The sequence below is a fragment of the Camelus bactrianus genome, chromosome 10, assembly GCF_048773025.1.
Source record: "Camelus bactrianus isolate YW-2024 breed Bactrian camel chromosome 10, ASM4877302v1, whole genome shotgun sequence".
NCBI lineage: Eukaryota > Metazoa > Chordata > Mammalia > Artiodactyla > Camelidae > Camelus > Camelus bactrianus.
In genome coordinates this window covers 16377947-16394542 of record NC_133548.1, presented here as the reverse complement: position 1 = coordinate 16394542, position 16596 = coordinate 16377947, and the positions used below count along the sequence as shown (strand labels likewise).

General features: G+C 48.8%; 1 protein-coding gene across 9 annotated transcripts in view; it reads left to right on the top strand.

The window, feature by feature from the left end:
- Positions 1-16596, top strand: part of TSPAN18 (tetraspanin 18) — a 171660-nt gene that overhangs the window by 15251 nt on the left and 139813 nt on the right. For 6 of the 9 annotated variants that reach the window (XM_074372132.1, XM_074372133.1, XM_074372134.1 and 3 more), the window contains exon 2: positions 15831-15912. The gene's annotated coding sequence lies outside the window, so the exon portion shown is untranslated. Of the gene's footprint in view, positions 1-15617; positions 15743-15830; positions 15913-16596 lie in introns of those variants that run through there. The other 3 variants (XM_010964639.3, XM_074372136.1, XM_074372138.1) reach the window with 1 other exon arrangement.

Genomic DNA, 16596 nt, shown 5'->3' with positions numbered 1-16596 from the left:
GAGTATCTCTCTTTCTTGTAGCCCAGGGATCAGCGTGAGAACGACTCCTTGTCGGCTCTTGGCCGCGGCCTTGTCTCTGAGCTGAGATCCCAGCCTGCGGCCAGCCCGGGCGCTGTCTCCACTGTTTACTGCTTAGCGGGGAAGAAGTGAACCAGATGTGATTGGTTTGAGATGAATGAGGTTACCATCATGTTTCTGGCTTTTCCAGTAGTTCCTAATTGGTTGTAAGAGGCCCCCCGGAGGAGAGAGAAAGGTCCCTGGGTTAGAAATGGAGACGTGGTTCAAGTTCCCCGTGGGCAAGGCACTAGGCCTCTCTGGGCTTGTTTGCCACCCATAAAACCTGTAGCCAAAACCCACAACAAACAAAACCACCCCAGGGCAGAGGTAAATTATCTTTGCAGCAAGCTTCATAGGGTTGGTATGGGAATCAGAATCAAAAAAGCAGAAGAATGGGGCCAGGCTCAGGTTTGGTCCATTCTCTGTGTCTCCCCCATTCTAGGTGTAAGAAGGCTGAGCCACTTAAGGAAGTAGCAAGGGTTTCCGGAGCCAACACTGAATAGCAGGAGTGGCATGATGTGGTCCCTGGCTGGCAAATACTTTTCACCTCAAATGCCATTTCTGATCTGATCGATTGGTAGGGCCTGCTTGAGCCCAGCTGAAGGAATGGATGAGGCTGGGTTATTCGGGTTCAGCGGGAAGGAGTGCCAAAATCAATTACTGATGTCTGTTATGGTTGGAGGAGGGTGGAGTGCTGGCACCGGGGTAGATGTGGGGAACCCTGGGGTCCAGAGCAGAGCCGAGGGGCTGGGAACCGGGTGCTCTGCTGTCACTGGCTTTATTGCTGTATGACCTAAGGCGATGGTTCTTAATTAAACTACATTTCCAAATAATCCTCCCTGGGTGTCTGCATCCTCAGGAAGTCTGGTTGGTACGCTGGGGTTGGGTTGGACTTGTGCAGTGTTGGGCATGTGCACTGTGAAATCATTTCAATGTAATTTCATCCTGGTAGAGAAGCCCTTGCTAAAGGACAGCCATGGCAGCCTATTTAGACTTCAGTTCACCCATCAGTAGCGTGGCGGTATTAGGGTTTACCCCACTACATAACATGAATTTGTGAGGCTCCGATACGCTCTCAAGAAAGATGGTCTGGCCAGTGGCTAAAACGAATGAAACACACAGGCCAAAGGTGCGAAATGGTGGGCTGTAGGCCAGATCCAAACGGCAGATACGTTTTGTTTAAGGTGCACAATGTTTAAAACAGAAACTGACCCAACATTAAAATATTGGAAAATGTTGGGAGAAGGGAGGATATAGCTCAAGTGGTAGAGAACATGCTTGGCAAGCACGAGGTCCTGGGTTCAATCCCAGTATCTCCTCTAAAAATAAATAAAGAAACCTAATTACTCCCTCCACCCCCCCCCAAAATAAAAAGAAGCTTTAAAAAATATTGGAAAATGTAACTAAAGTTTACACATACCATATGACCCAACAATTCTAGTCTCAGGTGTATATTTAACAGAAAGGCTCACCTATGCACCCCAAAAGGCATGTGTTAGAACATGTGAAGCTTCATTCTCCATGACAGGCAGTACCTGGAAACAATCCAAATGCCTATAAATGGCAGCAGGGATACGGTCCCACAGCGGAGTGCTACCCAGCAGAGCATGAATGAACTTCTGCTGCTGCCGGCAACCTGGGGGGACCTCAGAATCCTAATGTCGGACAAAAGACACCAGAGGTGAAACCTGTATACAGATTGAGTCCATTTACAGAAAGTTCAGAGTCAGCCAAGTGAAGCTCTGGTGTCAGAAGTCATGATAGTGATTCCGTTTGGGCAGAAGTCAGGGAGGGCTGGAATGGGGCACGAGGGGCTTCTGTTCCTTTTCTTATTCTGCTGGTTTTACAGGTGTGTCCAGTTGGTGAAAATTCATCAAGCTGTACACTTCAGGTCAAATGTACTTCTCTATCTGTTATTTCTCAGTAAATTCTGTTAACAAAACAGAAAATATGAAGAGAATTTTAACCGGTTGAAAAAGAGATGCAGCATAAAACGCGAGCTTTCTGCTTTCCTTGAGAAATGGGACACTGACCATCTGGGCCCCTAGGGGCAAGGGCAGGCTGGGGGTGAGCCTTCTGTTTTAGGAGGTTTGTTGGGATTTGCCTTTGAAACCCATAACCAAACGCTGCCCTCTGGGCCTCCCGACCTCCGTCAGACAGAAGGGCCTTATCAGTGAGTGATGGGTGAGTTAGGACCAGAGCCTCTGTGTCATGCTGGCTTCAGTCCTGACTGTGCCTACATTTACCATCTGGGAGACTTTGGGCAAATCTTCCTCTGGCTGGTCAGGGCCAGGCACCCAGGCGAGGTGATGACCGCAGCTCCCAGTGCCTAATACTGCTGTTCTCGGCACCAGGCACTCCGGCACAGACAGGCATCTGCTTTGCCTTGTGGGGAGCTCGGGACCATGCCAGCTTCACTCCCTGCTCCTTGGTGCCTTGCTTCTCCATCCTGCTTGCAGCGGCCAGAGCAGCACTCCCTCCAGGGGCTGATTCTCAGAAGCCCGGCTCCTCTGAGACATGCTTGCTGCTTGCATCTCTGCTGCCTTCCAGGTTTCCTTATCCCAGGAATAACCGGGACAGGGAGGTACATGTAGGGATCAAGTGACTTCCCGCCTCCAAGCCTCAATGGTCTGATCAGGAAAATGGGTGTTGATCATGCTCGTTCATCATTGCTGTTCAAGAATCCTAAATACAACGGTGAATGTTAGTGTTGCTGCTATTACTGGTTGTGAGAGAGCATCAGGTGGGCCATTTGGGGCTGACTTCGGTGGAAAGGATGCGGTTTGAAATGGCCTCTTTGTGTCAGAACAATCTGTGCTGATTTATTTTACTGTGGGAACTTGAGAATGGCCCAAATGTTTTTCCTCCTCTGGTTTTCTCTCTCCAGCACTCAGATTTCCTCTCACTTCTTCCCTTACTCCCCACTCACAGCCTTCTTGCTCACACTTGTTCACAATTCTTACACGCAAAGTACAGGCTGAGCTTCCGATGCCTCATAGGTTTTTCCTTCTACCTCAGAGGCTCACGCTCTCTAAATTACTTACACTCAGATGTATGAACTGTCATTTTCACATTCAAACACTCCTCCCTCTCTCGGTCTCCCTCATCCCCTCCACCACCCTCTCCCCGAATGCATGAGGTCAGGAGACCTGGTTCTCACTCTGTCTCTTTTATCAACCCACTCAATGGCTGTGTGACGTGGGCCAAATTACTCAACCTCTCTGGGCTTTGGTTGCCTCCCTCATAACAGAGGCAAAGCTACCAGTTTATATTTAGAGAGATCGTCACTTTCTTATGCAGTATCTCAGAAGCCCTGAGATGACGTTCTTTCTGCATCTTAAATTCCCTGACTCTGCAAACGAGTGGATTTGATCCCAGAAGGCAGACTGTGTGCCAACCTGAAATTACTTTTTAGCCCTTTCCTGGTACTGAGGAGACATCATTTTATTTTGAACTAGAAATTAACACGAGGTCAAGAGGAAATAGGAAGTTCAAGAGGATGATTCACTCTTGACTTTAAAGAGACACAACATCATAGCATCTCACTGGGTCCCAGTCTGCTTCCTCTCGGTGTCCCCAGGAGAAGTGACTAGGGAAAAAGGGATGGTGGTCTGTTTGCTGCTGCTAATGGGGGAGGGGTGATGGAAACTGGGACAAAGACCCTGTGATTCCTGCGCCAAGCCCATCAGAAGGATCCACTTCATTTTGTGTCCCTGTCCCTGGCCCACGTTCCGGCTCTCAGAGAGTTAGAATTTACTGAGAAACCAAGGCATATACAGTCCTGCTGAATCCTTGCAACAGCCCTTCAGGTTATGTGCAAAAATCATTTCCATTTTAAGGATGGTAAAACAGGAACATGGAAGGCTGAGTGTCATGCAGTGTATCAGTGGCACCTCTGGGTCTTTGCCTGGGCAGTGATCTGCACTTGGGCTAAGCTTTGACCACGAAAGCATGCTGTCCTGAGTAGCCCAGTGGTGCCAAGGTGGAGTGGAAACACAGAGGATTTTAAGATGGTAGTTTTAATCCTGCTCTACTGCAAGCTCATTATGATCCTTGAGCAAGTCTCTTATCCTCTCTGGGCCACAATCCCCATTGTAAAATGCAGACGGGGGACCAAATGATCCCATTCCAGCATGGTATTTTGTGGCTGTCTGGGGCAGTATATGCAGTGATTTCAGGCAGTGATTAAGAGACAGGGTGCTGGGGTTCAATATGGCCTGAAGAGCTGAGCGACCTTGGCTAGGTTACTCAACTTAATCTGATGTGCAGGTTCTCCACCTGCAAAATGGAGAGAAGATCAAAACCTATTGCATAAAGTTGCCACAAGGACTGAGAGAGAGAAAGTATCTGGGCCAGTGTAAGTGTTCCCATGTGTGCCAGCTCTTAACTGAGGTTTTATGGCCTGTCTTGGCGGACTCTTTTCTTAGAGATGTGGGCTTGCTCCCTGGCATAGAAAGCCCATCCCAGAGTCAGAAGCATCCCATCCCCAAGTGTCGTTGTGCATTGGGTCACCATGGTGCCTTTGGATAAAAACCATTTGCCCAACAGAATGCCTTGGGGTTTCTTAACCAAGGTACCACTTTGGGCATCCCAAATGCTAAAGTGAAAAGGATCTGGGATGATTTAGTCCAGTGACAGTCAACTCACTGGTAGTCACAGAACTCAAAGAAAGTTCACCATGGAGCCTCCAACATGAAATAATTCAAAAGGGAGCTGCCCTGTGGAAGCAGGCACAGGGGCCTACTCCCTCCTCCTGCCATCCGCCTCCACTTGGGTGTCTCCTGAGGAACCCCTGGGAAACCTATTCTGAGAATCGCAGGCCATGAGGTGATAGAAAATGAAACTGAGACCCCGAAAGGACAGGAACTCACCCAGGAATCAGAAGCAGGCGCTGTCTCTGGAATCATTTTCATTAGCAGAATCATGCCCCATTTTAAAAAGCGGGCTCTCCCATGTTTCTTTTGGCCATTGATCCTAAATAATCACCTAGAGACGCGTCTTTCAGTATTGACACTTACTTAGTGGCTGTTCTGAGTTATTCTCTCTCCTGCCTTCTGCATAGCCATAGGTAGAGGCTGGATAGATACTTATTGTTAAATCAAGGAAAATGGGGCTTTTTATTTGGAATCTTTTGAAACATAGTGTTTACCCAAACAAACCTGCCTGACTCTGCAGGTGCTTGGAGACATAGGAAAATGTGTTTGGCCCCCAAAATAAAAATAAAATAAATAAATTGCCACCAGAAAGAATCCAAAGATGGGGTGTTCTGTAGGGGCTCCCCAAGAGCCTTATTTAAATGCAGCATCTCTCCCCACTCCCTACATTCCCCCTTTTGCAGCCCTCTACCCCAATTTGGTTTTCCAGATCACAAGGTATTCCTCCCTCAAAACCTAATTTCCACACAGATTTAACCAGCAGTGACCTGCCACGTGAAGAGCTTCAGTGAGAATCAATAGGCATGGGGCTCCAGTGAGGGCTTCACGCCTGCTGCATATAAAACACCCCGACAGAGAGAGCGAGATCGATGCTGGGCAAACATCTGGGGCATCCTAGCACGGTGGGTCCTCCTGCCCATTTTAAAGGCCAGGTGACGGCCCAGAGAGGCTTGGTGACTTGCCCATGGTCACACAGCGATTTACAGGCAGAGCCCATGGCCTCCAGGCTTGGGGGGGACCCTTTCTAACACACTGAACCCCCTCTTTACTGAAGCCAGGCTGCTCTTTGCTTTATGATCTAGATAATAAAGCAGTCTGTAGTGCCTGAGCGGGCAAAGAGAGAGAAGGAGTGCATGATGAGTTAGAGGCTGGCTTCTAGAGTCCCTGAACGGGGTTAGTGAGAGGAGATGCTATCAGAGCAGGGAGGGAGGTGTTCTGAGACATTTGTTGAGCCTCCATTGTGATCCCATCCCAGGCTGATGGGAGGTTCAAGAATGGAGAAGAGCGGGTCCCTGCCTGCAATGGGGGAGAGACACACGTGAATTCAATTCAAGGCTGTCGAGGTTCGCACTTGGCTTCCCAGCATCCTGTGTGCTCTGGGAGTAGGTGGGGACACGGTCTTCTCCAAGCCTGACCCTGGCAGCCCGGCAGATGTGTTTATTTCTTCCTTTCCCACTTGGGAGGCATGCATCTGGCAGGGTGGTTAAGCAGGCAGCTTGTGGGGCCGGGCTGCCTGGGATTCAGATCCTGGCTCTCATTCAGATCCTGTGATCTCATTACCACTTGTGTTTCCATTTCCTCATCTGTAGAATGGGAAGAATAATAGTACCTTTCGCATGGGGTGGTATTAAGGTGAGGCCTGAATGCAGTAATCCACCTAAGTGCTAAGAGCCCCACTGGACGGATGGGATAAGCTAGCAGTTTGCATTAGCTGTTAGTTTGGGGAATCTTATATGGGTGTGTGTTTCTCCGTTTAAAAAATAATGTTTATTACTTTTTTTCTGATTATATAAGTCACTTGTTTATAAAGGCCAACTACCTAAAGATACCCATTGGTAACATTTGGCTATGCTTTTTTTTTTTCCATTTTTATCCCTATGTATAGTGTGTGTGTGTATGTGTGTGTGTGTGTGTGATTAGGCATATACTGTCAAAGTATAATTTTTTAAAAATCATAAATCCTATAGAATCACATGTAAATCTAAAATGAACGTGGGTCAAAGACTGATTTCCTTAATGAGGGAGCCAACAGGAGAGGCTCATTGATAAAGCTGGTTTTCAGGAGAATTAGAGAAAGAAGGGTTACATGGGCACTGGGGAAAGAATGTTGAAATATGATGACTGGATTGGGTACACAACTGGTTAATGGCCTCCAGGGCACTAAAATCCAGACCTCTGGGGCTATCTTTTCTACTAGACCAAAAAACAATCTACAATTCACCTGTAACCTCACATGAGTCAGTTACGTGTCTCTAGAATCTCCTGTCTAGGAGAGTGAGTCTGCTAAACAGTGATCCATTACAATGTTGAAAGTTTCAGATCATCTGTCTTTGAGGTGGGAAGCCCCATGAAAAAGACCGACAGGACCCCCAGGCAGGGCCACTACTCTCCGGCCAGCACTATTTGGTTCCCTGGCCCTGCAGCATTATCTCTTTTTGCCTCTAAAACATCCTACTTCTAGGAAAGTGGAACTTACCCCTAAGATTCTATTGGTTCCCTGAGCTAACTCCTGATTGGTCCATTTGTAGTGCTTCTTTTGCATGGAGCTCACTTCTCATTGGTCCATTTCTATCACTCCTGATTGGTATATTTCTATCACTCCTGATTTGTCCATTTCTACAAAGCTCGTTCCTAATTAGTTAACTTTTGTTACACCTTATTTGCATATGATGTTGCAAAGTGTAGACTGGCAGCCTATAAGAGCCTGTGTAAACCTACAGACAGGGTCCAGGGCTTGGAGTGTTAACCCTCCCAGTGCTGCTTGGTCTCTCACCCGGATCCAGGTTGCTGTCACAACTGAGCTGTAACACTGAGCTGTAACACACTTTGCTGCAACATCTTAACGGTACCTATATATTCTTTCCGATCATATGCTAGAAAACTGCTCACCATACTTTGTGCATTTAATATTTCATTACATTCATTTTCAAAAGAAAGTTTTGAGGAAGCACTAGGAATCCTTCAAAGGGTGTGACCTGCACTTCAACCCAGCTTGATTTTGGTGCCCCCCACCTTGGGGATCCCAGGGCAAGTGCACTGCACTGGCCTCAGAGCCCTACCACATTTTATTGTCTTCGTCAATTCCCTGCCCCTCCCCTCACTCCCCACACACCATCTAGACTGAGTTTCTTGAGATCAGGGATTTGTTGAGCTGAACTGTCTTCCGGATCCTTCTCTCCCAAGCACCTAAAATGGGGCATATAGTGACTCTTCCGAGATGCTTTTCGAGTGAGCCAACAGGGATGTTGGCTGGCCTTTGTCAATTACAAAAGATGCACCACACTGTTAGGAACAAGCAGGGCTTCTCTCCAGGACTGGCCATGTCCTTCTGTTGAGACAAAGAAGCTCCCAACCCCCATGCAGTGTCACAGCCTTTTCACTACCCCGTCCCTGATTCTGCTGTTTAATTGTGTTTGCAGGGCTCTCCACACTCAGTCTAGAAAACCCAGCTCTCTCTTCTCTGTAGGACTCTTAAGCCTGAGCTCTCTGAGTTCTAACTCTCTTTCCTAATCAAGGTCTTAAAGGGGTAAAAAGTTCTTGGCCGCTTCAAGCTGGGGAGGGAGAAAGTGACTGGAAGGATTAATCTCTGTACTATGAATGTTAAAGCTCTCTTGTCCCACGTGTTGGGAAAACTCATCAAAATGCTAATGGATCTTACCTCCCGCAGACCCTGTTCTGCATTGGAATATATTTACATGGACTTAAGCAGGGAAGAATTACAAGGAGTTGGGGTGCCCTTTTCCCAGATTCCACCACAGTCCTGTGGGTTATTCTGTCTGAATTAATAGCCCCACATTGCAGAGGAGAGCTGTGTTTGGCTGTGGGGTTAGCCCCTCAGTTATGAGTTCTTAGCTTTCAGCTTCCTTGCTGGTGGCAGGGCAGCCATTTTGGAAAACATCTCTGTTGCGTGGCTTTTTAATACTCCTCTCAGAGGCAGAATATCATCAGACAGGTGTTGCCGCAGATATAAGACCTCACAGCGGATCCCCGTTGAGTTCAAGGTCTGGAGTGTGTTGGGGGGCAATTCATAGTGAAGTCAACTTCAGCACTGAGACCATCTCTGCTCTTCTTAAACCCTGTGCTAAAAGTGCTGGATTGTTCTTAAAAACTTTGAAACCCCAGGAATCTTTGTTCAAACACCTAATGACCTGAGAACTTCTCAACTGCATCCTTGGGAGGATGGACACTTTGGGGTTACCTAACTCAGGCTGGACTTGGGTGAAGTGGCTCCGGGACTTTGCCTGCAGACAAAATCATGGGTTCTGGTCCTCTCTCTGCCTGGTTCAGCTCTGTGATTGCAGACAAGCTGCTTGACCTCTCTGAGCATCACTTCCTCCTTTGCTAGTGAGGAGGAGGACACTGGCCACTTGGTACAAAAGTTATGGGGTTCACATCTTTCATTTATTTGTTCATACAGATGACACAGTGGAGCCAGGGCCAAGCAGGCCAGGCTCCACCTTCAGAGCTAAGTCTCTTAAACCATTAGGGCTTCCAGGTCCCTCTGGGACCAAATGCCGGGAACTTGATAGGCAGACTGTTGGAGCCTCATGAGAATTAGTGAGCCTTACTGAGCAGACATTATTGCTGATTCTATTTCCCTTTCTCCTTGAACAATGCACCAATGTTTAGTTACATAAAAATGCTGTGGCTCAGGTCCGCTTTCCTCATCTGTAAAATGGGAAGAGTGGTGATGTTCCCCTTGCAACGGGGGATGAAGAGGAGTGATCGTCAGAAGTAAAGGCAGCCCCAGGGGATGGGTAGTCCTTGTCCTTCCCCTTCAGGCGCCAAGGAAGTGCTTCCAGACAGAAAAAAGGGGGAGCAGATGCAGGGCGATGCCTGCTGGTGACAGAGGTCTTTGGCTCCCGGAGGCCACAGTCTCCTTCCTGTTCTGCTGAGCATCTTAGTGGTGTCTGCTGTGTGCGTGCAGGTAACATGAGGGAAGGCACGAGAGACCCTGGCTTGCATGTGCAGATGCAGAGAAGGGGAGGTAATTACTAATAACAGTAGCATTGAAAATAAACAGCTTCACATATTAACTTATGGGATTGGTACATCCCCTCCTGCCTGGACCTTCCACCCTCCCTGAGCCACCACGAGCTAATGGGCTCAGGTTGGGAGTCCTTTGCCCACCAGGCAGATCCTCCTGGCCCTTGCTAGCAGTGCCAGCACCCACTGCACTGTGGAGCAGCCCTCCACTTCCTGAGCAAAAATAAATCCTAAATCCCAGTCTTTCTGGGGGATGTCATGGCTCCCACTTCAGCCCCACTGTGACCGTGGGGCACAATTAGCAGGCTCATTCAGGGACTCATTATGGGAACAGAAGGTGATTGGGCTGAGTGACAGGGCGGGAAGCCCGGGGAAGTGGTCTCCCTCTTCTAGGGAGACGAGTGCAGGTGGAGAAACAAGGCAGAGACCCCGTGCAACGCAATACAATGCGATGTGCTCAGGCGGCTTCATTAAAGGCTGCCCCAGGGGACTGTTGAGATGCTGGACACAGCAGGAACTCATCCTGAACAAGCCTTGGCTCCTCTCCCTCTCCCCCACCTCCTACACCAACCCCCTGCGATGCTAATTTAAAACAAGCAAAACAAAGACCCAGCTTTGCTTTGGAACCATAAACTGCAGAGCTTTTATCTGTTAATAAGCAATGCCTCTGGCTGGCTGTGGCTCAGCCTGGGTCCTGTGGCCTGGCATCAGCGTGGGGAAGGGGACCTGAGGCTGAGCCAGCCTGCAGGCCTCGCTAAGGACACTGCCCCTTATTTGGGCGCAAGACCAAGGGTCCTGTTGTCACAGGGCTCAGAAGGATGGCTGTTCCACCTCGGGTGGCTGAAGTGGAGAGAGATTTCTAGCGGGAGCTAGCCAGAAAAAGGCTCATCAATGAGCTGATCACCTTCCTCCCACCTTCCCTTACTGCCTCTTCCAGGAAGACTTCCCAGCTCTCCTCTTCCTCTGAAATCCTACTGACATGGGATTCTGGGATATCAAGAAGCTCTAAATCAGTCACCTTCAACATTATCTGGAAACAAGATACAAACTATCAGGAAGTCCAGCTGTTGTCAATTAAGTGATAGGATGTATATGGGGTGTAGACTCCATCTGTTCTTAGTGTAGACCCTTGAGGGAGAGAGGGATTGGTCTGAGGAGTATGACTTGGAACCACTGATCATGGCTACTTTTTACAGAAAGTAGCAGCGGGTTCTGCTTTATATAATTCCCGTGGCTTCCAAGGGCATATTCTGTGTTGGGCACCATGTGGCTTATTTACAATCCACTAGCACATCTAATCCGCAGCTCAGGCCAGTGAGGTAGGACTCTGTCCAGACTTTGCAGGTGAATAATCTGAGGTTTAGTGGGATAAGGAACTTTCCCAAGGCCCCACGAGTGGCAAGTGGCATACCTGAGATTCTAACCCAAGCCTGTGAGGTAGGAAAGCCTGGTCTCTGGACCACAGTGCTCACTGCTGTTCCCCATCTGCCACCTATCCTGTCCCGCATTGCAGGGAGGGTCCAGTGCAGCTCTAGCAGGGGATTTGTCCCCACACAAGCCCACTCACAAGTGACCATCCATATCGTGATATGCTGTCTACCTCACCTGACCTTTCAACCATTTTAGGATTCCCCCAAAGGGCTTCTTTGCAGGGGAGCATGGAACTTCCATCAGCAGCCATCCATCTGCCCAAAACCAGGCAGCTGGCCTGTCCCAGGCCTGTCACGAGTTGGCCTGTTGCACACAGTTTGCAAACCCACTACCCCTCAGACTGGGACTTGACCCAGACACCAGGAAACTTTGGTCTCCTTGTTCTTCACCACCTGGATCAGGTAAGGCCAAGACAAGAGGTAACTCTGGTCCTATCTTCCTGAGGCCTCATCTTATAGATCCACAGCTAGAGCGTGGATGAGAAGGGGTAGAGCTGAGGGCCAACAGTGCATGACTGAGGGATCTCTGCTCAGATCCATAAAGGACTAAAGCAAGGTCCATTCAAAGGTACAAGAGGCTCAGCCTCTCAGAGTCCAGAGAAAATTATTCAAGTAGTTGAGAATCATTCATTCCCTCTTGTATCGCCATCATCCTAGTTCTGCCTTTCCACTGTTCAGTTAACCCATTCTTTTATAGATACATCAACTTCCACTTGTCCTCCTGTTCATTTCTGCATTTATCCATCTCTGTAGTCATCCATCCATCCATCTATTCAACCATCCACCCACCCATCCATCCATCCATGTATACATCTATCCATCCATCCATCTATTCATCCATCCATCCATCCACCCCAGGATTAGGAAAGGAAGAACGGACTTCTAGGCAGAGTGAACAGCAGCGAGTTAGGGCTGAAAGTGTTGGTAGGGTGTGTTCAGTTTGACTGTGGGGTCTGTGTGTATTGAGAGGACCTGAAGATGGGCCTGGAAAGGCAATAGGGGAACAGATGATTAAAGCCCTGGTGTATGGGCAGAGGAAGGCCAGGGAACCCCCTGAAGCAGGAGAGAAAGATATTTTTGAGTTCAGTCTGACAGCTAGGGAGAGAGCAGTTTGGAAGAAACAGAGGCCGCAGGCTGGCAGAACAGCCAGGAGCCTGTTTGCGGCAAACAGATAGGCAGTGATCAGGCTGAGCCCAGGCAGGGACTGGCAGAGGCAGTGCGGATGGAGAGTTAGGGATGATAAGACCAGAGCAGAGGCTTTGGTCTGGGTGTCAGTTACACAGGGGTGCTCTGTTTGTGAAAATTTGAAAGGCTGTCTACTCATGGTGTAGGTACCATTGTGTATGTATATTCTACTCCAGTTTTAAAATAGAGTAGGAAACATCAGGGTAGATATTTAAGTCTCTTGTCTGGGTCTCATCCAGGACACTGAAGTGGCTGTCTGAATTTTTCTTATAAATTGAGAGCTGGTTTCTCCCAACCAACGCAGAATTGCTTTGCTCAGAAGAGAAAGAGGAGGAGGATCTAAATTTTGAACTACACCTTGCAGAATGGGAGGACTTGGCCAGTAGTCATCCCATTCACTGCCATTGATTAAGCTCTCGCTATGTATTTCATGATTCTAAGGCACACTTTTTTTTTTGTTTGTTTGTTTTAAGGTCTCTGAAACCATGACGCATCATACAAAAAGTGACATGTTGTAATTAACTAGCTCACCAGGCAGTGTTTTCTCTTTCTTAGAAGTCCATAAAATAATGGTGTGATTATAATCCATGGAGTCTTATGTTCAAGAAATAGGGTATTGTGAGCTGGTGCTTGGCCTTCCTCATCTTCACGACACCTTATGGGTCATCAGCTGTGGTTTTGTCTGTTTCCCAGATGAGGAGCTGAGATATAGAGTGGGAAGGTCACTCACTCAATGTCACAGAGCTAGTTAGAGGTGGACTTGGGATTCCAACCTATGACTCTTCAAATCTGGGAGGATCTTTGGACAAAGTGAGAGTGAGTCTGAGGCCCAGAGGGTGGTGGCCCCTCCTTCACACGGCACGAGACAACCAGGTCCACGGCGACCACCATCACCCAGCCCATCATCTTCAACGCTGCCTCTGGTCACCCAGCCCCGGTCCTGCCCTTGACCCTAAACCCTGGGATTCTACCACCCCTCCCAGGAGGGCTCCAGGCCTAACATCAGCAGTGACCTCCGCCGACCACGGAGAGGAGGGGCTGGAATGAGATCTTAGGGGAAAGGGGGAAGAAATTCCGAGCCCAGCTGGTTTCCCTCACACAATGCAGATTTGCTTAAATAGGAATTAGGATTAGTGCTGGATTTTGCCTCTCCTGGCAGACTGGTAATAAATTAATCTCCTCTTAGGCTGCAGGAAGGCAGAATTCCTTCGAAGGCAGGAGACAGCTTCAGGCTCAGGAGTGCAGAACCTGAAAAGTAATTCCGTTATTGAAGGGCCTTGCCCTCACTGCCTGACACGCAGCCCACAGCAACTTCCCTGCAAGGCTGCAGCCTTTAATTTTGTTAATGTGTGACATTCACCCCGGCTGCATGGCTGATGGGCGCTCTTGACGTTAATACGTGTTCCTCACAGTCCCCAGAGCTCATCAAAGCTCATTATCAGTTCTGAGCCTGTGAATGTAGTTCCTAGCTCAGGTGGGCCAGGAACTCAGAGATGCCCCAGGGAAGTGGAGTGGTGGACATCCGTGTGAGTCGAGAAATAAACTCCTCCTTGCCTAGGGAACTCGGTCTCCCAGGCTACCGGAAGGTGAACAGAAAAATAACTCTGTAGGCAGAACCCTGGGTTCAAGTTTGCCTCCAACAGAAGGGGTTCATTCTGTTCTGCTGTTTGAGGGGAACTGATCCAGTATCTTGGGGAGATAGTTTGTCAAATGTGAAGTGTGCAGAGCCTCTGCCCAGACATCCCACTTCTAGGCATCTGGGCTTTGGAATTGCATAAACATTTCCACACAGATGTGGGGACAAAGGGGTTCACTGCCGCAATGTTGTAATGGCCAGAATTGGAAATATCCCTCGTATCCTTAGTGGGAGAGGTGAATGAATTGTGGTCCACACCTACTGTGGGTACCGTGCAGCTTAAAAAAGACTCAGGAAGATGCGTGTGTGCTCACTCTTGGGTGTAGACACGGTCTCACTGATAACTGGGGCTGTGGAACACTTGTAAAATCTCATTTGAGCAAAAAGTCACGCTGTCTGCATGTAGGTGCCCATGGGCACGCACATATGTGATTACATAGAATAAAATCTAGAAGGTCATATGACAAAGATTTTGCAGTGGTTCTACGTGTTAAATAGGATGAGTGGGTATGGAAGAACTTTCACTTTTGTAGTTAAAAATGAAAACTAGGTACACATACATATACATCAATGTCCACATGTATGTGTACATACATGGATATGGCTGGATACGTATGTAAATGTTCGTATGTGTCATGAATTCCTCTAACTGTAGCCTTAATCCGGTCCATGACACATCAGGCTCCCTGGCTGACACTGCCTAGGTGGACGTCTGAGGCAGAGGTGGCCAAATAAAACAAGGTCATGTCCTCTGGCCAAGCCCTGCTCCCCATCAGTCAGCAGAGAGTTCTGAGAACTTCTCTTATGCCTCGGGTGCACCAGTGCTGGGCTCTGCAGGGTAAACCTTGAACTCATTGCTCTCCTGCACCTCACCCACTGTGGAGGTGGCACGTGCAGACTTGACTTCCCACAGACCTGAGTTCTTGTCCCAACTCTGCCCCATTTCCACGGTATGACCTTGGGCAAGTTTTAACTCCTCTGAATGCATCCTGGTCCTCATTCCTCAAGTGGCGATACTTTCTCATGGGGTTGTAGAGGGCATCTGGATTATTGTCATTATTATTTGACACAACATGAAACTTGATCGGGGCTTCTACTGTGTGGGAGGGAGGGAGAGACGAGAGAGGAAGAGAAGGGGGAACCTGGCCCTCCCTGCTCTGCAGTAAATTTTGCTCTTTTGCTGCTCAGCTGTGCATGTGAACCAGCTGGTCCCCTGGGACTGGCTTAAGCCTTGGCTGGCAGGTATGTGGTCTGGACTTGGTGATTTTGTTCCTTCTCCCGTGACCTGGGGACTCTTTATCAAACTGACAGAAAGGAGGTGGAGGGCAGAGGGGAGAGGCTGGACTTCTGGCCCCTGCACTCTGGGGCTGAGTTGGCATTTTTACCACCAAAGATTTCTCTGCTTACTCTTACCTCTTCATGGATACCAGATCCTGAAAGTATTGGTCTGCCCCAAAGTCTGCATTCATTAAGCCATGATTAATTCTTTTTTGCATTTTCAAAATTACTCAGAAAGCCTTTTTACCGCCTGAGGAAAATGGAGTTCCCACACCAAGTTGATAATGTTCTAGCTAGGAGCAAAGAAACGCAATGTGCTGCTATGATTAGCACGCTCCACGTCAACCCAGGGACATTGTACAGGCTCCCGGGCTGATTCTGGAAACCTGAAAATATGTCCTGGTCCCTGGGCTGTGGGGATGCTGTCCTGAGATCCTCTGTGGGGCTGGGTGTTTGCTTTTGTCTTTCTGGCCATGGGAACCTTCTGTGCCTACAGAGATGGAAGGAGAGAGAGGGTACACATCTGGACCAATGGTCCCCAAAAGCCACATGCCCCCCATCCCTTGCCTTTTTAAAATGTATTTCTCTTTCTTCTCCTTTTAGAGTTTATCCTGAAGCCACCATCTGAAAGAGACCTCAAGAGAATCTTGACACCCCTGCAAGGAAAAGACACCAGTTGAGAAAGGTAAGATTGGCACCATGGGGGGCATGGATCTTAACTTATTCAAACCAGAGGATCTAATCTCCCCTCTCCCTGCCCTCCAGACCCTCCGTTTCTGAGTGATAAAGCTCTTGGCTCATGCTGGGAGGTGCAGGGCAGGCAAAGGGTGGCTTTACTCTTGTCCCCAGCCCCAGATGTTTGTTCAGTGATGGGGAGCAAAGGTGAGGGCTGAAGAGAGGCTGATGCCGAAGTGGGGTCTCTCTGAGGCTGGGCACCGCCCACTGAGAGGAACACAGGGCATGGTTGGTCCTTGGAATCGATCCAGGAAGTGAGGATTAAAGGGTTGAAGAGGGTGAGCCCTCTGCGGGAAAGCACGGTTCCTGGGGGCTCACAGAGGGTCCCCCCTCTGTCAAGGACCCCTCCTTTGCCTCCCTCCTCCCCCACACCCGCCATGGTCTTGGAATTGTGGGAAGGAAATAACTTCCTAGGTGATTTCAATCCCCTCCCCATGCCAGCCCACCCCTCCCCTGATTCCAGGACTCTCTTTTTGGATAAAGTTTAAATCCACAAGGACTAGGATCAGTCACCACATTCCATGATGGAATTGGGAACGGAAAAGCCTCAGTCTGCTTCTGGGGCTCTGGAAGCTTCTTGGGGTGCCCACAATCCCAGACTGGTGATGGGCTGGGTTGCCTGTGGAGGGTTCCT